Below are 22,967 nucleotides of genomic sequence, written 5' to 3' on the forward strand. Positions count from 1 at the left end.
ACCCATCAATCACAGAACAATTAAATAACTACACAAAAATGAAAAGAACCTACACATTAGAAATACATTTCAATTCACCCAGAGATCCAATACACTTTTAAGTGAATAGAGAAGACTTTTGTTAACTGACTTAAGGAAAAAAAAAACAAAAAACTCTACCTACTAAACTCTGTATACCGTGATTTATAGAGAATCTACCAAATTCTCACCTCATGATTTTGTGCAAAACAAATGAAAATCAAAATATAGAATCTCTCTTTAACAATGAACCACTCATAAATAGAATATATTTATAACTAGTATAACATTTCACTTATGTGCTTTTTTAGTATTATACAACAATTAATTTGCATCAGGCTTTCCCATTTACATATAGAAATCCATACCAGTGGATTGGCACAATGACTTTTGAATCCATTGCTATAATAGAAAAATTTCCTGTATTTTTCACTCTACTGGGGTTTTAACTGAGTGTGTTTATATTTATAAGGTCCATCTCCAGTGTGGGTTTTCATGTAGCTTTGAATGAATATCAAAGAGATGAAGGTATTTCCACACTCCAATATCCATAGGGTTTTTCTCAGAAATTAGTTATTCCACATCTTCAGATGGAACTGAAACAACTAAAGGCCTTACCACACGTTTGCATTCATAAGGCTTTTCTCCACTGACTCTTTCCATGTTTTCAAGGGAAATAGAAAACCAAAGGTGTTACCACATTTCTTACATTCATAGGGTCTTCTACCAGATACAAGATCTTTCATGCTTTTGAAGGGAAATGGAACAACTGAAGTCTTTACCATATTTCTTAGATTCATAGGAAGAAACTGATATTTATTAAAGTTTTACTACTGAAGGTCATTTTACTTACTTTACATCAACCTTATTCATTCATTCACACATTTACCAGAAAGGGGAAAAATAGAAGAAACGTTTTCTCTCCTGTGCTACAAGAGAAATAACTTCTCTTCGGTAAAAGAAACCACAATTTTACAGTGTGGTAAGTGTACTCTAGAGGACACATAAATTGTTTTTAAAACATATGTTAAGGCTTGGCTTGAGACCTAAACAGGGTTAGCATTTCCCCACTGTTTTACAGATGTATGAACTGAGCCTAGTGGCTCTGTACATAATTACTGAAGATATTCAGGGAGATAGAGAAATCATTTAACTTCCAGAGACCTTTTTTTGTTTTTTCATCTGTAGAATGATGTGCCTGGGTTCAACTCTAAGCTTTCCTGAAATTTACCCTTTTGTCATGTTTTGATTTGTCCTAAATTTTATTAACTGGCGAACCTCACGAACCAGAACTTCTGCTTCATAAGAAAATGTGCTCATCATTATGCTCTATTTTTCTTCCCAGATGCATCTAATCTCTTTGTCAGGAACAACTTTGTTCCTGCAATATGTATTTCATGGTTTTACGTTTTTAACAGTTCTTTTGTGTTACATCTACATGGTATACTTATGATCCCTTTACTTGTTTATGCTTCAATTTTATTTATTTTGAGATTATTTAAGATAGAACAATATTATAATTGAGATTGTCTAGGTTCTAGAATCAAAGTAAATCTGGCTTCAAACCTCAAGATAGTCCCTTACAAGCAGTGTGAGCTTGGGGAAAATTGTTTCACTGTTGTAGGGCTGTAGAATGGGGCTACTGTAGTACATCAAAGGGTATCACTGAGTTTAAAAATTAGTAACATTAATATTCCACTAGAGTTTGAAATGATATTCTTTATTGATAATATAAATTACTTACCAAGTAGTAAACTAGCTGAAGAGATTTAGCTACTAATCCCATTTAGAAGTCTTTTTCCATAAAATCAGAATTATATAAATGAATATTTCAATATATATATCAAAAGAAAAAAGTGAACCTTGTTGATTGACAAATATTTTTTCTATGATCCTGCAACTGAGGCTCTCCAACCTCCGGACCACAGGCCAGTACAAGTCCATGGCCTGCTAGGAACTGGGCAGCACAGCAGGAGGTGAGTGACAGGCAAGGGAGCCTTACCACCTGAGCTCCACCTCCTATCAAATCACTGGTGTCTTTAGATTTTCATAGGAGCGCAAACTCTATTGTGAACTGCACATGCAAGGGATCTAGGCTGTGTGCTCCTTATGAGAATCTAATGCCTGATGATCTGAGGTGGAACACTCCCCATGGTTGGGGACCACTGCTATGATTATATTTCTCAGTCTCTTAGAGTTGTGTTTCTGCCGCAAAGTTCCAAATTGATTTTTGGTAATTGCATGTATTTGTGAAATACAGAGTGATATATTGATACATATATACAACGTGTTTTGATCAAATCAGGGTAATTACCATACTCATTACCCCAAATAGTCATCATTTCTTTGTGTTGGGAACAATCAAAATTTTCTTTTCTAGCTATTGGAAATTAGGTAATAAAATTTTTAAGCTATATTCACCCTACAGTGCTATAGAATAGAATACTCCTATCTAGCTGTCATTTTGTATTCTTTAATCCCCCCATGCTTCCCTCCCCCCGACTTTTTCTAGCCTCTAATAATGACAATTCTATTCTCTGCTTCTAAGAACTCAACTTTTTTAAACTCCTTCATATGAGTGAAAACATGTGTTTCTTCTATTTTTCCATCTTTAATTCCATATGTGTGAATGAATGAATGAAGCTGATATAAACTATGTAAAATGACCTTCAGTATTAAAGCTTTAATAAATATCAGGTTCTTCCTGAATATATATATTATATATTCTGGTTATTTATCCTTTGTCAGATGGGTAATTTGCAGATATTTTCTCTCATTCTATTCTATATATTGTCTCTTTAATCTGTTGGTTGCTTCCTTTTCTGTGCAGAAGCTTCTTAACTTTATGTGATACCATTTGTCTATTTTGGCTTTGGTTGCTGTGCTTATGGGGTATTTTTTTTCAGACCAACGTCCTGGACATTTTCTTCAAAGTTTTCTTGTAGGAGTTTCATGGTTTGGGGCCTTAGATTTAAATATTTAATACATTTTAATTCTATGTTTGTATATGGCCAGAGATAGGGGTCTACTTTCATTCTTCTTTATATGGATATGCAGTTTTCCTAGCATCATTTATTGAAGAGATTATCTTTTCTCCAGTGTACATTCTTGGCACCTTTATATAAAAATGAGTTCACTGTAGGTGTGTGGATTTGTTTCTGGGTTCTCTGTTCTGTTCCATCAGTCTGTGTGTCTGTTTCTAAGCCAGTCCTATGCTCTGAGAGTTGTCTTACGGTTTTCTTCTTACCCTTTCTTTTTTCCTTTCCCTTTACCTTTCTTCCTTCCTTTCCTTTCATTCTTCTTTCTTTTTTTCCGCACCCTTTCCTTTCTTCCTTTTCTTTGTTTTTTTTTTTTTTTTTTTTTTTTTTTGGTTATTTCTTTCCTTTTCTTTCTTTTTTCCTGCAAATTTTTGCCCAATCTCATGGATTTCTAGCTTAAGCATGTGCAGGTTGGCATATAGCTAAAGATTCACAGAGAACCCTATGCAAATTATGAAATTCCTTGTCTACCTGACTCTCTCCTCTTTGGAATTGTACCCTATAAATTCTAGTCAGTTCAGCTTCCCTGGACTCAAATTTCTGTCTCTTTAATTCAGTGAGCATGCCAGGTTCTATTTCCCTATATCATATACTGAAAATTGGCTCCAGGCAGAAAGTCTTGGCAGTGGTAGAGCTCAGTTCAGTATGCTCCTTATTTTAGAAAATACTATTCTAGTGCTGCTTATTACTTGATATCTGCAAATTGTTTTCTTTTTTTTTTTTTTTACTTTTTTTCAAATTGACACACAACATTTTCCCTTTTCCAAAAATGTTATATGTTTATGGTGTACAATATGAAGATGTAGTATGTGTGTATATTGAAGCATGACTAAATGAAACAAATATCATACATATTACCTCAAAAACTAGTAATATTTTGGTATGTGAGAAAACTTAAAATTTACTCTCTCTCTCTCCATATATATATATATACACACATATATATATATATATAAAGACTGAGTCTCGCTCTATATTGCCCAATCGGGAGTGCAATGGCGTAATCTCAGTTCACTGCAACCTCTGCCTCCCTGGTTCAAGAAATTCTCCTGCCTCAACCTCCCAAGTAGCTGAGATTACAGGAACCCTCCACCATGCCCAGCTAATTTTTGTATTTTTAGTAGAGATGGTGTTTCACCATGTTGGCCAGGTTGGTCTTGAGCTCTTGATCTTAAGTGATCCACTCATCTAGCTTCCCAAAATGCTGGGATTACAGGTGTGAGCCACTGCACCTGGCCAGCATATATATATATATACACACACACACATACACATACACACACATACACACACACACACACACACATACACATATATATTCCCACATACTTTATCATGTTTTCCAGGTTTTTATATCAGAAAAGTAATTCCTGACTCTGACACTTTCTTATGAACACAAGTGGAAGGGCTATATATCAATTTAATACTGTTACTCTTACAAAATGATTTTTTCCTCAGGCTCAAATATGACAACTACTTACTTGAAACATGAAAATGACTAATTCCTGTATAAAAAGATCTGCATGTATTAGCTGAGTTTACAATGTCCTTCAAAATCTACTTCATTCTTACTTCTCATTTTTTCATTCTTACCGCTTTCCTCTTAAATTGACCCTACGTGGAACCACTTGGAGGTTACCAAGTACATCTGTGGCTTTTTCTCTTTGTAAAGCCGATTTTAATTGTATTTAATTTTGTAACATTTATCATTTTTCAAAAATCACTTCAGATTTTTGTCTCTCAACATCTGCACTCTCTACAAGATACAAATTTAATGCATGCATAAAACATCCTGTGTTTACAATAATGAACTTTCCATAACACTACAAATATTGAGAGAAATATTGTCATGTTTCATTGTTTGCCAAGTTCCCTGCTCAGTGGCTTTCAAATAGCATCCTATTTCTTTTATTTAACTACGCAAATGTCTTCAGTTAGATTGTGGGAATACTAAAGAAGGTCAATCAAATTTTAAGATTGACGATTCTCAGAGTTGAAACTCATGAATTCTGATAGGAATCAAATTTTAAGGTCAATCAAATTTTAAGATTGATGATTCTCAGAGTTAAAACTCATGAATTCTGATAGGAGGTGGGTCTAGAAGATTTTCTCGGTTAACTATTGCTGTATATATTTTACAAACACATAAGTTAGTAGATTAAAGAATAGCAATTTTATTATTTTTCATGATTCTGTGAGGATTCTGTGTGCTGTCGTAAACTAAGTGACTTGGCTGGAATGCCCATAATGGCTCATTCGCACAGCTGGTTGTTGGTGCAGAGAGTTAGATGGAGTCTCAACTGGGGATGTGAAATGAAAAACCTCTGTCCTTAACTGCTTGGCCTCTATATGTTTGAGCTTCTCCCAGAGTGATGACTGAGTTCTAAGAGGCATGAAGTGAAAAATTGCAGTCCTTTTAAGGCTGGAATGGAAAGTCCCATACTGTGATACATTTCATTATCAAGGCCAATCATAAGGCCTGCACAGGTTCAAGAGCAGATGGAATAACGTCCACCTGTTGCTGTGAGAAACGTATACATGGACACAGAGGGAGGAAATTGTTGGAGGTCATGGCGAGAGAGTAGGTACCACAGGGAACTGGAAGAAGTTCTGTTCTCTTTGATGTTTCCTTGTACTCTTTCTTCAATGTGGATTTTTGGTTTGTTTGTTTGTTGGCAGGTATGGGGCTAGAGTGTGGAAAGACCCTTTAGATCAGGAATGTTTATAGCTTACATGAGTCTTTATTCCTGTCATGGCAGCCACACCATTACTTCTTATCTATTTGAAATATTTGCATTTCTTTTTTGGGTACAAAATTTGTATAAGCTTCATATTCTCCGAGGTTATTGCAGATCTTTATCGGTAATATTATTTTCCTGATTTATTTTTATTAACCATCCTTTTCTCTAATCTCGTAAGCTTTAAGCATGATATTTGCCATTGTTCATCAGAAGGGAGACCTTTACCAAAAGACATCAAAATGAACGTACACGAAAATAAACACGGTTTCAAAAGTATATTCGACATTGTGAAAAAACTAAAAATGTTATGATTTTCAAAGTTTGTGATTTAGTTCTTTCCAACATCTCCAGTATTCAACTGTAATAGGAAAGTACTATTTATTTTTTGTTTTTAAAAATAAAATTAATAAAATTGGAAATATTGAATAGCTACAAATATTTTTACTGCAGTTTAATTTAAAAATATGATAACATATTTTCGAAAAATTGTTTTCCTAACCAAAGCTATCAAAAATACCATATTCATGTTATCTTTCTCTGTTTGACTTATTTCACTTAACCTAATGTCCTCCAGGGTCATCCATGTTTCCATAAATGACAAGATTTCATTATTTTTCATGCCTGAATAATATTCCACATTTTCTTTATCCATTTATCTTTTGATGGACACTTATACTGATTCCACACCTTGACCATTGGGAATAATGCTACAATAAATATGGGAATGCAGGTATCTCTTCAATATACTGATTTCCTTTCTTTTGGATATATACCGGGAAGTAAAATTGTTGGATCATACGATACTTCTAGTTTTAGGTTTTGAGGAATCTTCACATTATTTCCATAAGAGCTCTACTAATTTACTTTCACACAAACAGTGTGTAATACTTCCCTTTTCTCTGCATCCTTGACAGCATTCATTATTTTTGATAACAACTATTCTAACTAGAGTGATATTATATATCATTGTGGTTTTGATTTACATTTCTCTGATGATTAGTGATGTTAAGCATGTTTTCATACATTTGTTTGCTGTTTGTATGTCTATTTTTGAGAAATGTCTACTCCAATCCTTTGCCTGTTTTTGAAATGGGTTTTTTTTTGTTGTTGTTGTTGCTTTTTGACTCTTAGATTGTTTGGGTTTCTTGTCCATTCTGAATGTTAGTCCGGTATTGGACAACACTTTGCAATTATTTTTTTCCATTCTGTGGATTGCTCTTTATTCTGTGGATAGTTCCCTTGCTGCGCAGAAGCTTTTTATTTTGATATAGTCCAATTTGTCTATTTTTGCTTTTGTTGTACACGCTTTTAGTCTAACACATAAAATCTTTTCCTAGACCAATGTCCTGAATTATTTCCCCTAGGTTTTATTCTAGTAATTTTATAGTTTTGGGTTTCACCTTTAAGCCTATAGTCCATTTGGGTTTTTATTTTTATAAGGTGAGAGAGAGAATTCTAGTTTTATTCTTCTACATATAGATATCCAGTTTTCACAGAACCATTTATTTAAGAGGCTGTCCTTTCCACAATGTATGCTTTTGATGCCTTTATCAAAAATCAGGTGGCTATAAATAAGTGGATTTATTTCTATGTTGTCTATTCCACTCCATTGTTCTATGGGTCTGTTTTTATAATATGCTATTTTGGTTACTGAAACTTTTTATTAAGTTGGTGCAAAAGTAATTGCGGTTTTTATTATCACTTTTAATGGCAAAAAACGCAATTATTTTTCCACCAACCTAATAGTATATTTTGAAGTGAGATAGTTTGATGTCTGCAGTTATATTCTTTTTTCTTAGTATTACTTTAGATATTTGGATTCTTTTGTGGTTTTCTACAAATAGTAGATATTTTCCTATTTCTATGAATAATTTCATTAGTTAGTATCGCATTGTGGTTTTGATTTGCATTTGCCTCATGATTAGTGATGTTAAGCATTTTTTCATGTTTGTTGGCCATTTGTATTTCTTCTTTTAAGAACTGCCCACTCGTGTTCTTATCCCACTTTTTGATGGGATTGTTTGTTTATTTTCCTTGCTAATTTGTTTGAGTTTGTTGTAGATTCCGGATTAGTCCTTTGTCAGATGTACAGATTATGAAGATTTTCTCCCACTCTGTGGGTTGCCTGTTTACTCTACTGCTACTCCTTTTGCTGTACAAAAGCACTTTAGTTTAATTAAGTCTCAACTATTTATCTTTGCTTTTATCTCATTTGCTTTTAGGTTCTTGGTCATGAAATCCTTGCCTAAGCCAATATCTAGAAGGGGTTTACCAATGTTATCTTCTAGAATTCGTATAGTTTCAGGTCTTAGATTTAAGTTCGTGTCCCATTTGGAGTTGATTTTGTATAAAGTGAGAGATGAGGATCCAGTTTCATTCTCCTACATGTGACTTGTCAATTTTCCCAGCACCTTTTGTTGAATGGGTTGTCCTTTCCCTACTTTTTGTTTTTGTTTGCTTTGTCGAAGATCAGTTGGCTATAAGTATTTGGGTTTATTTCTAGCTTCTTTATTCTGTTCCATTGGTCTATGTGCCTGTTTTTATGCCTATGCCATGCTGTTTTGGTGACTATGGCCTTATAGTACAGTTTGAAATCAGGTAATGTGATGCCTACAGATTTGTTCCTTTTACTTAGTCTTGCTTTGGCTATGTGGGCCTTTCTTTTTGTTGTTGTTCTATATAAACTTTAGAATTTTTTTTTTTCTAATTCTGTCTAAAATGATGGTGGTATATTCATGGTAATTACATTGAATTTGTAGGTTTTTGGCAGTATGGTCATTTTTACAATATTGATTCTACCTGTCCATGAGCATGGGATGTGTTTCCATTAGTCCATGTCATCTATGATTTCTTTCAGCAGTGTTTTGTAGACCTCCTTATAGAGGTCTTCCACCTCTTTGGTTAGGTATACACCTAAACAGTTTTGTTTTGTTTTGTTTTGTTTTGTTTTGTTTTCAGCTATTGTAAGAGGAGTTGAGTTCTCCACTTGATTCTCAGCCTGGTCGCTGTTGTTGTATAGAAGAGCTACTGATTTGTGTACATTAATTTTGTGCCTGGAAACTTTGCTGAATTCTTTTATCAGTTCTAGAGCTTTCTGGAGGAGTCTTTAGGGTTTTCTAGGTAAACAATCATATCTTCAGCAAACAGTGACAGTTTGACTTTCTCCTTACCAATCTGGAGGAGAGGTAAGAGTGGGCATCTTTGTCTTGTTCCAGTTTTTAGAAGGAATGCTTTCAACTTTTCACCACTCAGTATTATGTTGGCTGTGGGCTTGTCATAGATGGCTTATACTACATTGATTTATGTCCCTTATATGCTAATTTTGCTGAGAGTTTTAATCATAAGAGGATGCTGGATTTTGTCAAGTGCTTTTTCTGCATCTATTGAGATGATCATGTGATTTTTGGTTTTGATTATGTGTATGAGATGTATCACATTAATTGACTTGTGCATGTTAAACTATCCCTGCATCCCTGGTATGAAACCCACTTGATCATGGTGGCTTACCTTGGATATGTTGTTGGATTTGGTTAGCTAGAATTTCATTAAGAATTTTAGCATCTATATTCATCAGAGATATTGGTCTACAGTTTTCTTTTTTGGTTATGTCCTTTCCTAGTTTTTGTATTAGGGTAATACTGGCTTCACAGAATGATTTAAGGAGGGTTCCCTCTTTCTCTATCTTGTGGAATCGTGTCAATAGAGTTGGTACCAATTCATCTTTGAATTCCTGGTAGAATTCTGCTGTGAATTCATCTAGTCCTTGACTTTTATTTGTTGGTATTTTTTTTTATTACCATTTCAATGTCACTGCTTGTTATTGGTCTGTTCAGAGTATCTAATTCCTCCTGATTTAAGCTAAGGAAGGTTGTATTCTTCCAGGAATTTGTCCATTTCCTCTAGATTTTCCAGTTTATGTGCATAAAGCTGTTCATAGTAGCCTTGAATGATCTTTTGTATTTCTGTGGTATCAGTTGTAAGATCTACCATTAAGTTTCTAATTGAGCTTATTTATATTTTCTCTTTTTTTTCTTGGTTAATCTTGCTAATGGTCTATCAATTTTATTTATCTTTTCAAAGAACCAGGTTTTTTTATATATCTTTTATATATTTTTTGTTTCCAATTTCATTTAGTTTTGCTCTGATCATGGCTATTTCCTTCCTTCTGTTGAGTTTGGGTTTTGTTTGTTCCTGTTTCTTTAGTTCCTTGAGGTTTGACCTTAGATTGTCCATTTGTGCTCTTTCAGTCTTTTTGATATAGGTGTTTAGGTCTATGAACTTTCCTCTTAGCACTGCCTTTGCTGTATGCCAGAAATTTTGATGGGTTGTGTCACTATTGTCTTTCAGTTTGAAGAATTTTTTAATTTCCATCTTGATTTCATTTTTGATAGAATGATTATTCAAGAGCAGGTTATTTAATTTCCATGTATTTGCATTATTCTGAAGGTTCCTTCTGGAGTTGATTTACAGTTTTATCCCATTATGGTTTGACAGAATGCTTGATAAAATTTCAATTTTTTTGAATTTATTGAGGCTTGATTTGTGAACTACCATATGGACTATCTTGAAGACAGTTACATGTGCTGTTGAATGGAATACATATTCTGTGGTTTTTGGGTAGAATGTTCTGTACATAACTGTCAAGTCCCTTTGTTCCAGGGCATAATTTAAATCCATTTTTTTCTGTTTTGACTTTCTGTCTTGATGACCTGCTTAGTGCTGTCCGTGAAGTATTGAAGTTCCCCACTATTTTCGCGTTGCTGTCTATCTCATTTCTTAGGTCCATTAGCAATTGTTTTATAAATTTTGGAGCTCCAGTGTTAGGTGCATATATATTTAGAATTGTGATATTTTTCCTGTTGGACAAGGCCTTTTTCCATTATATAATGGCCCTCTTTGTCTTTTTTAACTGCTGTTGCTTTAAAGTGTGTTTTGTCTGATACAAGAATAGCTACTCCTCCTCACTTTTGGTGTCCATTTGCATGATCTGTCTTTTTTCCATCACTTTGCCTTTTAAGTGTATTTGAGTCATTATGTGTTAGGTGTGTCTCTTGAAAGCAGTAGATAATTGATTGGTAAATTCTTATCTTATTCTTCAATTCTGTATCTTTTAAGTGGACCATTTAGGCCATTTACATTCAACATTAGTATTGAGATGTGAGGTAGCAATTTATTCATCATGCTATTTTTGCCTGTATACCTTGTTTTTTTGTTTGCTTTTTAAATTGCGTTTTTCTTTTATGTGTCCTGTGAGATTTATGCTTGAAAGAGGTTGTCTTTTAATGTGTTTCCAGGACTTGTTTCAAGATGTAGAGTTTCTTTTAGTTCTTGTAGTGCTGGCTTGGTAGTGGCAAATTCTCTCAGCATTTTTTTTTTTTTTTTTTCTGAAAAAGAGTGTATGTGTCCTCATATATGATACTTATTTTTTGGATACAAAATTCTTGACTGATAATTGTTTTGTTTGAGGAGGCTGAAGATTGATCCCCAGCCTCTTCTAGCTTGTAGGGTTTCTGCTGAGAAATCTATTGTTAATCAGGTAGGTTTTCCTTTACAAGTTACTTGGTGCTTTGCCTCACAACTGTTAAGGTTCCTTCGTCTTAACTTTGGAAAACCTGACAACAATGTGCCTAGGTGATAATCTTTTTGTGATGAATTTTCCAGGTGTTCTTTGACTTCTTATATTTGGATGTCTAATTCTCTAGCAAAGCTGGAAAAGGTTTCCTCAATTATTCCCTCAAATATATTTTCCACACTTTTAGATTTCTCTTATTCCTCAGAATGCAGATTATTCTTAGGTTTGGTCATTTAACATAATCCCAGACTTCTTGGAGGCTTTGTTCACATTTTCTTATTCATTTTTCTTTGTCTTTGTTGGATTGGGTTAATTCAAAAACCTTGTCTTCAGGCTCTGAAGTTCTTTCTTCTGCTTATTTGATTCTATTACTGAGACTTTCCAGAGCATTTTGCATTTCTGTAAGTGTGTCTACTGTTTCCTGAAGTTTTTTTTTTTTTTTTAAATTTATGCTATTATTGCATTGAATATTTCTCCTTTCACTTCTTGTATCATTTTGTTTTTTATTTCCTTACATTGAGCTTTGCCTTTGTCTTGAGCCTCCCTGATTAGCTTAATAACTAACTTTCAGAATTCTCTTTCAGGTAGATCAGGGATTTCTTCTTGGTTTGGATCAATTGCTGCTGAGCTAGTGTGATTTTTTGGAGGTGTTAAAGAACCTTGTTTTGTCATATTACCAGAGTTGGTTTTCTGGTTCCTTCTCATTTGGGTAGTTTCTGTCAGAGGTATGGTCTAGGGCTCAAGGCTGTAGTTCAGTTCCTTTTGTCCCATGGGGTGTTTCCTTGATGTAGTACTCTCCCCCTTTTCCTGAGTATGCGGCTTCCTGAGAGTTGAGCTGTAGTGATTGTTATCTCTCTTCTGGGTCTAGCCACCCAGCGAGTCTACCAGACTCCAGGCTGGTACTGGGGACTGTTTGCATAGAGTCCTTTGACATGAACCCTCTGTAGGTCTCTCAATTGTGGATACCAGCACCTGCTCTGGTGGTGGCAGGGGGTTGAAATGGACTCTGTGAGGGTCCTTAGCTTTGGTTAATTAGTGTACTATTTTTGTGCTGGTTGGCCTCCTGCTTGGAGATGGCACCTTCATGAGAGCATCAGCTGTGATAGTATGGGGAGGAACAGGTGGTAGGCAGGGCCCCAGAACTTCCAAGAATATATGCCCTTTGTCTTCAGTTACCAGGGTGGGTAGGGAATGACCATTAGGTGAGGGCAGGGCTAGGCAGAATGAGCTCAGACTCCACTTGAGTGGGTCTTGCTGTGGCTGCTGTGGGAAATGGGAGTGAGGTTCCCAGGTCAATGGAGTTATGTTCCTAGGAGGTTTATGGCTGTCTCTGCTGTGTAATGCAGGTTGTCCTGGAAATGGGGGAAAGCTGGCAGTCATAGGCCTTACCCAGATCCCATGCAACCCAAAGGGCCAGCCCCACTCCCAACTATGCCTCCATCAAAAGCACCCAGTCTGTTTCCAGGCAGTGGGTGAGCAGGGCTGAGAACTTGTCCCAGGCCTCCCATCTGGGGCTTTCCTTCTTCCCCCACCTGTGAAGTCTGCACACTGGATTCACTTTTTCTCCCAAGTTCTGGCCACGAGACTTCTTGAGTGGTTCCAATTGTTACAAAGTTTAGCTGGAGGTTTCCTTCTCCCTGTGGCCTTTTCCCAGTGCCTCTGGCAACCCTCTTCAAGGACCACTGTGAGGTGAGGCAGGAATGGTTTGCTAGGAGACCCAGTGAGCCCACAGGGATTTTCCTGTTGTGTCCGCTACCCCAGTATTTTGCTCAGCTCTCTAAATTGACTAGGTAAAGTCAAAATCTTCTCCTTATCTAATCTAGACCTTCAGGTTCCCCTTTGGGTGTGTGTGTTCAGGAGTGGAGGATCTCCCTTTCCCACTTCTGAAGTTTGGGCACTTAAAATATTTCAGGCATCTCCCGGGTCCTGTAGGAGCAATCCTCTCCCTTTAGAGGATCTGCGGGTTCTCTTGGCTTTCCTAATGTGTTCCTGTAGTTACTCTGGAGCAAAAGTTCACAATGCGAGTCTCCACACACTCTCCTGCCCGTTCGAGTGGGAGCTGCAATTTAGTCCTGCTTCTGTCAACCATGATCTCCAGGCTCTCTTCTGGTGGAATGTTTTAATTTCTTGCTTTTTATTATTTTTTATGTATATATTATCATTGCTTTATGGCTACAATGAAGCTTGCAAAAACATATTTTAACTAGTTATTCTAAACTAATAAAACTTAGCTCAGATAGAAAAATAAAAGAGGAACTAGAAAAAAAAAAAAAGGGCCAAGAGAAAACTAAAAACTCTACACTTCAATTCCTTCCCACTTTTGGACTTTTTTTTTTTTTTCTTTCTTTTTTTTTTAATCAGATGGAATCTCACTGTGTGGCCCAGGCTTGAGTGCAGTGGCGCCATCTCGGCTCACTGCAAGCTCTGCCCCCCGGGTTCACGCCATTCTCCTGCCTCAGCCTCCCGTGTAGCTGGGACTACAGCTGCCGGCCAAGACGCCCGGCTAATTTTTTTTTGTATTTTTAGTAGAGACGGGGTTTCACCCTGTTAACCAGGATGGTCTCGATCTCCTGACCTTGTGATCCGCCCGTCTCGGCCTCCCAAAGTGCTGGGGTTACAGGCATGAGCCACCGCGCCCGTCCTGGACCTTTTGTAGTCTCTACATTTTAGTTTATTGTCTATCTCTCAACAAATTATTATAGTTATTATTGTTTTTGATAAGTTTGTCTTTTAGTCTTCAAACTACATATATATTTGGTTTATCCATTTAAATTACAGTGTTAGAGCATTCTGTATTTTTCTCTCTACTGGCTTTTAGCAGTGCATTTTATACCATCAAATGATTCTTTGTTGCATATTAATATATTTTTATTCTGATTGAAGAATTCCCTTTAGCATTTATTTTAAAACAGGTCTAGTGTTGATGAATTTTCACAGCTTTTGTTTGTCTGGAGGTAGTCTTTATTTCTCCTTCATGCTTGAAAGATAAGCATGCTTTGCTGGATACAGTATTTTACTTAAAAGGTTTTTTTTGTTTGTTTTTCCTTCACACTTTGATTATGTCATTCCATTCTCTTCTAGCCTATAAAGTTTCTGCTGAGAAGTCTGCTGCAAAATGTATCATAGCTCCTCTATATGTTAGTTGATGCTTTTTTATTGATGCTTTTAGAATCTTTCCTTTGTTCTTGACTTTTGATAGTTAGATTATAATACGTCTTGAGATCGTTTTATTTGGGTGGGATCTTCTTGGCCTTCTTTGACCTTCTCGTACCTGGATATTCATAACTTTATGTTTGGAAAGTTCTCTGTTATCTCTTTGAATAAACCTTCTACCCTGATTTCTTCCTCTATGTCTTCTTCAAGGACAGAAGGACAGTATCTCTTAAATTTGCCCTTTTTTGGTTATATTCTATATCTCATGGGTGCTTTTCATTGTTCTTTTCTATTTTTTCTTTTCTGACTGTGTATTTTCAAAAAGCCTGCATTTACACTCACATTATTTTCTTCTTCTTGATCAATTTTGCCGTTGAAACCCATTGTTTAGTTTGTCAATTGAACTTATTAGCTCTAGAATTTTTACCTGATTCTGAAAAAATTATTTCCGTCTTTCTATTAAAGTTATCTGATAGAATTCTGAATTTTTCTTGTGTTTTCTTGAAGCTCATTGAGCTTCCTCAAGACAGTTATTTTGAATTTCCTAGCTGAGAAATCATAAATCTCTATCACTCCAGGATTGGTCACTGATGCCTTATTTCGTCTGTTTGGTGAGATCATGTTTTACTGGATATTCTTAAAATTTATGGACCTTAATCAAAGTCAGGGCATTTAAGTGTTAGATATTTATTCCAGTCTTTGCAGTCTGGCCTTGTTTGTATCCATCTTTCTTGAGAGATCTGATATTTTGGCTCTCATGGAGGTGCTTTCTTACACGGATAGTTGTTCAATTTGTATTCTTCGGGTGGTTGGAACTATTACTGGGTGGCTTTATTTAGCCAGCTTGCTCCATCTTCCTCATTTCATTTGCTGTTGCTTTTTGAGTTCCTTGAGTTGCAGAGTTAGGTTATTTATTTGCAATATTTCTGTTTTTCTGATGGAGGTATTTATTGCTATAAACTTACCCCTTAGTACTGCTTTTGCTATATCCCGTCAGTTGTAGTATGTTGTGTTTTTATTTTCATTTGTTTCAAAAATTTTTTAATTACTTTCTTAATTTCTTTATTAATACATTGGTCATTCAAGGGCATGTTGTTTAACTTCCCCATATTTGTATAATTTCAATATTTTTTATCTGTATTGATTTCTAATTTTATTCCATTTTGGTCTTAATCTTAATCTTGTTGCTTGAGAGATGTCTTTCCTGTCATTCTGTAATTATATTTCTCAGACTTTTGAAGTTATGTTTCTAGCATCAACGTTCCAATTTATTTTTTTCTGTAGCTATTCTTTTAATTGCATATGCTCAACGCATATAAGGAAATGCATAAAATTTGAACTATATGAAATAATCCTTTAGTCTAACATATTTTGGGGAAAGACACTATTCTAAAATATACAATACCCTCAATATATCTAGAATGGTTTTAGATTCATTTTAAATGACTTTATCTTGATTCCTAAGGCCACACCACCACTCCTAATCTTTAGCTGCTATGACATTGGAAGAATTATGAGCATTAATTGTAGTTGAGAAATAAACTAGCAATGCAAGGCCCATGAGGTTTTATCTTATCTCTTTTTCGTTTTTTTTTTTTTTTTTCGATCAGACAAAATACTTATCTCTCAGTCCTTTAGAAAATGTATCTGTGTAATGAAGCTGGTGGAATCATTCTTTTTAAAGCACAGATGATGATAGAAAATTGATGCTGAATATTTTGGATGTTGGATTTATATACGCATGGAGAATTTAAAATTAATTGCTGACAATATAAAAGGAAGTAGGGTAGGGCGATATGACTTTGAATGTTTTTTCTTGTTATTATTTCATTATATCACAGCAGCATAGGTGCCATTTTATGAGGAAGTAGAAATGTAGAATAATAACACAAATAGTAGAAGCATACTCTTCCATTTAGATTTCGATCCCTGGCATTACATGCTTTGAAAACTAGAGGTGAGACAAAAATCAACCTGTTGATCTCTTTTGTTTTTTAACCACATACTCTAGCAACAATAAAACCAAAAGCTAAGTTGCCCCAACTTCGTACTACACACTCGTGTCTGTGCCATGTCTCAACTATATTTAGCAGTAATCTTGAGGCAGAGCAATTGTTATGACAAGACAAAAAGACAGGAGGAAAAAAATGTAATCTATTTTTATTTTGTTCCCTAGATATTAGAGAAATCATCAGGTAAATTTATATAGAACTTCTTTTGACATTCTAGAAACAGAATCTCCTAAGGCCTGAAATTATCTCAGATTTTGTTTTATAGATAAAGTTCATGATCACATAGCTAATTATGATGGTAATAACAATATTCATATTTTTCTATTGTCTATCTACCCTTATACCAACTACTGAAGTTTCAATGACTTGTTCTTTTGGCTCAGCTGCAAGCTGGGATTTCTAACCATAAAGGCCACAAGAAAGAATCCATAAGGAAATCTTTCTTTCATCCTCATCTCATCTCTACCAGCACCAAGCTGGTAGAATGTGGACCAGTTATTATTATTATTACTTGCATGGACAACAGGCTTGAGGTTGTAAAGAAAACTGTCCTCATTAGCTGATAGAAAATAAAGCAACCACTATGTCTAAGATTAAATAAATTCAATAAGATAAGCAAAAATATTTGTCTATTTTTTCAAGTTAGTGAGAACTTGAGTTTATATTAAAATTGTCAGGAGCAAACTAAAACTTTGGTTACTCAAGCTTATTTACACTATGTGCATAAGGGTAGAGATGAGAACACAGAGATAAAAGAAGGTTGATGTGGAGTTGGATTTAGAGATAATAAAGCAAAACAGCAATTATTACAATTTAGCTATTAATATTTGGTTTGGTTTTATTTGCTGTTTTGCTACAAGGTACTATTTGGAAAGTTTGTCGTGTATTGGAAAATATTGGCATACATAGCAACATGGAAGAGTGCCTTAAGAGTATCCCCAAATTCATTGGGAGTACTCTAGACAAAGGACAATAACATTCTGATAAAAATTACCATATCATTATGAAATTTATCTCTACCATTTCTATCCTCCGATATATTTCCGTGGGAGCTCTCCAGACTATTTTTTGTGTTAATAATATACATTTTAAACAATAAATATTCTTTTTTTCTTTTAATAGACAGCCAACTGAGTTAGGGCACAATAATATGCTCTGTGTATTATTCAAGGTTTTCCAGAGAAACAGTATTAATAGGATATTAATATTAATATTGCAGGATATACATGTATAATAATAATTGTTATATATGTCCTATTAATATTGTTAATATGATTACAGAAACAGTTAATAAGAATACAGAAAGAGATTCATTGAGGGATTGACTTACATATTATGGAGGTTGAGAAGTTCCACCATCTTCCTTCTCCAAACTGTAGGTTGAGGAAAGTCAGTAGTGTAGTTCAAGTCTAAACTTGAAGACCTGAGAACCAGGGAAGCCAATGGTGTAAGCACCAGTCCAAGTACAAAGACCCAAGAAACAGGAGGGCTGATACCTGATGCTATGAGAACATGGGTTCCTCAGCCCAAGCAAAGAGCACATTCACTTTTCCTTTACTGATGGTTAATTTTATATGTCAACTTGACTGGGCTAAGGAGTGCCCAGATAGCTGGTGAAAAATTATTTATTAGTGTGTCTTCGAGGGTGTTTCCAGAAGATATGAGCATTCTAATGAGTAGACTAGGTAAACAAGACCATCCTCACCAATGTGGGTGGGCATCATCTAATCCCTTGATGGCTCAAATATAACAAAAAGCAGAGAAAACTGTGCTCTTGGTTTAACTGAACTAGATCACCAGCTTGCAGATGGCAAATGGCAAATTTCTCAGCCATCATAATTGTGTGAGTCAATCTAACAGTAATTCTTTTTTATCTAACTATCCATCCATCCATCTATCTATAATCTATCTATATTCTATTGGTTCTGTTTTTTTCGAAGAACCTTAATACAAATTTTGATACTCAGAGTAGTTCTAGTGGAAAAAAACTATGAGTAAGTTTTCTGAATTGTTTCTGGGGTTTCTGGAACTGGCTCTCTAATCTCGTTTGGTCTAAAGACAATCAAAAGTCTCTATTTTTAGTAGAAAAAAGGTACAGTTAGTTCGTGGCATGAACTTTTTTATCAAGTTATGCCATACCTGCATTGAATACTCCTAATTGACCACTTGTAAGAAGCAAAAAGCTAAGTGACATTTATATACTACTTTCAAGTATTTTTTAAAAGCTAAGAAATACAATGGCATTGTTTGGTTACTCTTAATGTTGCTGGACAAAGTGGTAAAAGATCGATGAGCTCAGGAATTCAAATTCTCAGTTCAAGCATGGCATAAATGACCTAAGTCACAAGGGTGTCCAATCTCTTGCCCTCCCTGGGCCATTTTGCAAACAGAATTACCTTGGACCACACACAAAATACACTAATGATTGCTGATGCGATTTTTAAAATCACAGAACAAATCTCATAAAGTTTTAGAAAATTTATAAATTTGTGTTGGGCTGCATTCAGAGTCATCCTGGGCCGCATGCAGCCTGCCGTATGTGGGTTAGACAAGCTTGACCTAAGAGCTTCCAGGTGTGCCTTGAAAGATATCCTTCCCTCGTGTAGTCTGTCACAGGGTTAAAATTGCTGACAGTCAACCACAGGACATCATCTCATGATTGGCTGAATTACAGTGCAAGTTGAACACTCAGACTTGCAGGGTGCCTAATGTTAGAGTGAGGACATTTATTGGAAAACAGTGAGTTCCTGTAAGCTGGTGTATTAGTTTGTTTTTGCACCACTATTAAAGAGTACCTGGGACTGGGTAATTTATAAAGAAAAGAGGTTTAATGGTCTCATGGTTCTATAGGCTGTAAGGGAAGCATGTCATTGACATCTGCTTCTGGTGAGGAGCTCAGAGAGATTACAATCATAGCAGAAGTAAAGCAAGAGAAGGCACATCACATGGCAAGGGCGGGAGCAATGGGGTGATGGTCGGGAGGTCCCGGACTTTTAAACAAACAATTTTGTGTAAACTAACAGTGCGAGAACTCACTTATCACCAAGGGAGTGGTGTCAAACCGTTCTTGAAGTATTTACCACCTTGATCCAACCACTTCTCATCAGGCCCCACCTCTAACATTGGTGATTACTTTTCTACATGAGCTTTGGAATGGACAAACATCCAAACCATATGGTTGGGAAAGGAATATATGGGAAGACCCTGACGAGACTGGTGACATTGATTTTGTAAACTGTGATGAGATTTTATTAGAGTGTTTTTTTTCTTTTTTCTTTTTCTTTTTCTTTTTTTTTTTTTTTTTTTTTTTTGGCCAATGGAAATGATATCTCCACCCCGAGTAGCAGCAGACTCTTATTGTCATCAGAAGTGACCTCCCCATCACTAGTTGTAGTAGCCTCCCCACAACACTGATATCTGCCCTTCCATCTCAAGGGAATAACGCTGAATTGCCTGAGAAATGATATTGACCTCTTCTAAAGCAATTGTCATACAAGACAATGTTAATTCTCCTCAGGATTTAGCCCAACTATCCCTCTTTGCTTACAGACCTACAACTACATTTCATTCCTAGTAGGATACTAATGGCAAAGTACAAAGTGTGTCCTATGGGAAGGTGTGCTACACTCCAAAAGAAGTACTTAGATTTCCTAAATTAGACAAGGAGAAATCCAGGGAACTTGTATGAAAGTGAATATGAAGGGCACAGGATAATGGTGGGACAAATTATAAATTTGGATCAGATTGTATTTATTCATATAAAGCTCACTAGGCAGAGATTCTGCATTCACTGTTATAGCTCTAGAAATTAGGACAATAACAGTTTGATTGTTTGGCTAAAACATAGATCAAAACATGGTCTACCATGAGTGAAATGGAAATCCTAATATCCTCTGCCTTAACATAAAAGAAAGGATTTTGAGCCTTAGGAATTTGGAATTTTAAAATAGATTTGTCATTTAACACCTACTTTCCCACACTGAAAAGGTACAGAAAGAATAACTTTCATCACTATCTTGAGAAATAAATATCTGAGGGGAGCTCTGACATCCTTGAAAAGCTCTATGATTACTCTTCTCCGTAGGCCAGAACTTGTAGTGGGAATCACAGTCACTCAATAGAAAAAAACCTAAATGAGATGAGAATAATTGGATCCTGGGATGGCAAGGACAACATAATGACAACTGCCAACTAAAATGTGGGTGTAGTTACCATAATGGACATCAGAGTCAAAGAAGCAATCAGAACAGATTGTGCAGATCTATGGCTTTGGCTAATTAATCATGGTGTTCTTCAAACAGAAATAGATATAAAGGCTACTAAATTCTTACTTGATCTGTATAAACAGGAAACTTCTAGGTTATGTGAACAAAATTCTAACTCAAACCATAAAAACAAAGACACAACCCCTCAATTAATTCTTAGAATTTAGTTAGTTTCCAGAACTGGAACCGGAGTCTACTGAATAAAAGGGAGGCTGGGTTCCTTTGAGATGGGGCCCAGTACACTATCAAAAATTTGTACTCTTAAATTTTTCTTCCAACCTTCCCCAAAAGGAATTATAGCCTTTTACCAGAGGAACCGTGCATTAGGAAATAAAATATTCAGACCTTTGGAAACTACTAGACACTGACTGAACTAACATGATCCCAGGAGACCCAAAACATCACTTGTGGCTTCCAGTTAGAGGAGGGGCTTATGGAGGTCAGATGATCCATGGAGTTTTAGCTCTGGTCCATTTCAGAATGGGTCCTGTGAATCTGTGAACCCATCTTGCGATTACTTTCCCAGTTCCAGAATGAAAAATTGGAATAGATATACTTTGCAGCTCTAAGAATTCTCACATAGGTTCCCTGACCTGTGGAGTGAGGGCTATTAAGGTGAGACAGGCCAAATGGAAGCCATTAGGACTGCCTCTACCTAGCAAAATCATAAATCAAAAGCAATATATAATTACTGAAGGGATTGTACAGGTTAGTGCCACCATGAAGGACTTGAAAGATGCAAAAGTGATGATTCCCACCACATCTTCCTTCAAGTCTCCTATTTGGCCTGTGTGGAAGAAATAGACCTTGGAGAATAACAGTGGATTGCCATAAGCTTATCTAAGTGGTGATTTCAATTGTAGCTAGTATACCCCATGTGATGTCATTGCTTGAACAAATTAACACAATCCTTGGGATCTGAGACGCAGCTATTGATCTGGCAAATGTCTTTTTCTCCATCTCTGTCCTTAGGACCAACCAGAGTTTGCTTTTAGCTGACAAGGCCAGCAACATAATCCCACTGTCCTACCTCAGGGGGATATGAACTCCCCAGGCTTGTGTCATAATTTAGTTCACAGGGATCTTTGTTGCTTTTTTCCTTCTGTAAGATATTACACTGGTCAGTTACATTGATGAGATTATGCTGATTAGGTCTAGTGACTGAGAAGTAGCAACTATTCCAGACATATTGTGAGGGCATTTGTTTGTCAGAGTGTGAGAAATTAACCCAACTTAAAATTAAAAGCCTTCTATGGCACTGAAAGTTCTAAATTTCTAGGGGTTCAAAGGTATGGGGAATATTGAGACAGTTTTTCTAAAGTGAAGGAGAAGTTGTGGAATCTGTTCCTCTTACAACCAAGAAAGAATCACAAAGCCTAGTAGGTCTATGTGGATTTGGGATGCAAGATATTCCTAATTTGAGTTACTCCAACTCATTGACTAAATAACCTGATAAGCTACTATCTTTGAGTGAGGCCCCAAACAAGAATTGGTTCACCAACGAGTCCAGGCTACTATCAAGCCTTTCTACCACTTGTGCCATTTGAACCAGCTGTTCCAATAGTGCTTAAGTTGGCAGTGGCAGATAGGGGTTTGAAGCCTGTGACAGGCTCTCATAGGTGAATGGTGATACGGGTCTTCAGCATTTGGAGCAAGGTCCTGATATCACCTGCAGATAACTACTGTTTATTTGACATAGAGCTTTTGTTAGGTAAAAATATCATCTTGTTATTGTCTTTATTTAGAAATTAAGTATAATTTAAAAAGAAGTGTATGGGTGCCAAACTGACAAGGTGTATACCAGTAATGGTTAATGTGTCAAGTGGGATAAGCAATGCCAAGGTAGCTGATAAAATGTTAAGGTTCTAGATGCGTCTGTGAGGATGTTTTAGAAAGAGGTTAGCTTTTAACTTGGTAGGCTGAGTAAAGAAGATTGTCCTTACCAATGTAGGTGAGCATCATACAATCTATTAAGGGCTCAAATAGAGCAAAAAGGCAGAGGAGGGAAACATTTCTCTTTCTGTTTGAGCTGGGACATGTATCCTCTCCTGCCTTTGGAATTCAGTTCTCCTGGTTCATGCGCCTTCAAACTCACACTAAGAATCGCACTATTGGCCATCTAGTTTTCAGGTCATCAGACTGGACTGAATGATTCCTGGTTCTGCAGC

This window comes from Chlorocebus sabaeus, chromosome 27 (genome assembly GCF_047675955.1).
Source record: "Chlorocebus sabaeus isolate Y175 chromosome 27, mChlSab1.0.hap1, whole genome shotgun sequence".
NCBI classification, from domain to species: domain Eukaryota; kingdom Metazoa; phylum Chordata; class Mammalia; order Primates; family Cercopithecidae; genus Chlorocebus; species Chlorocebus sabaeus.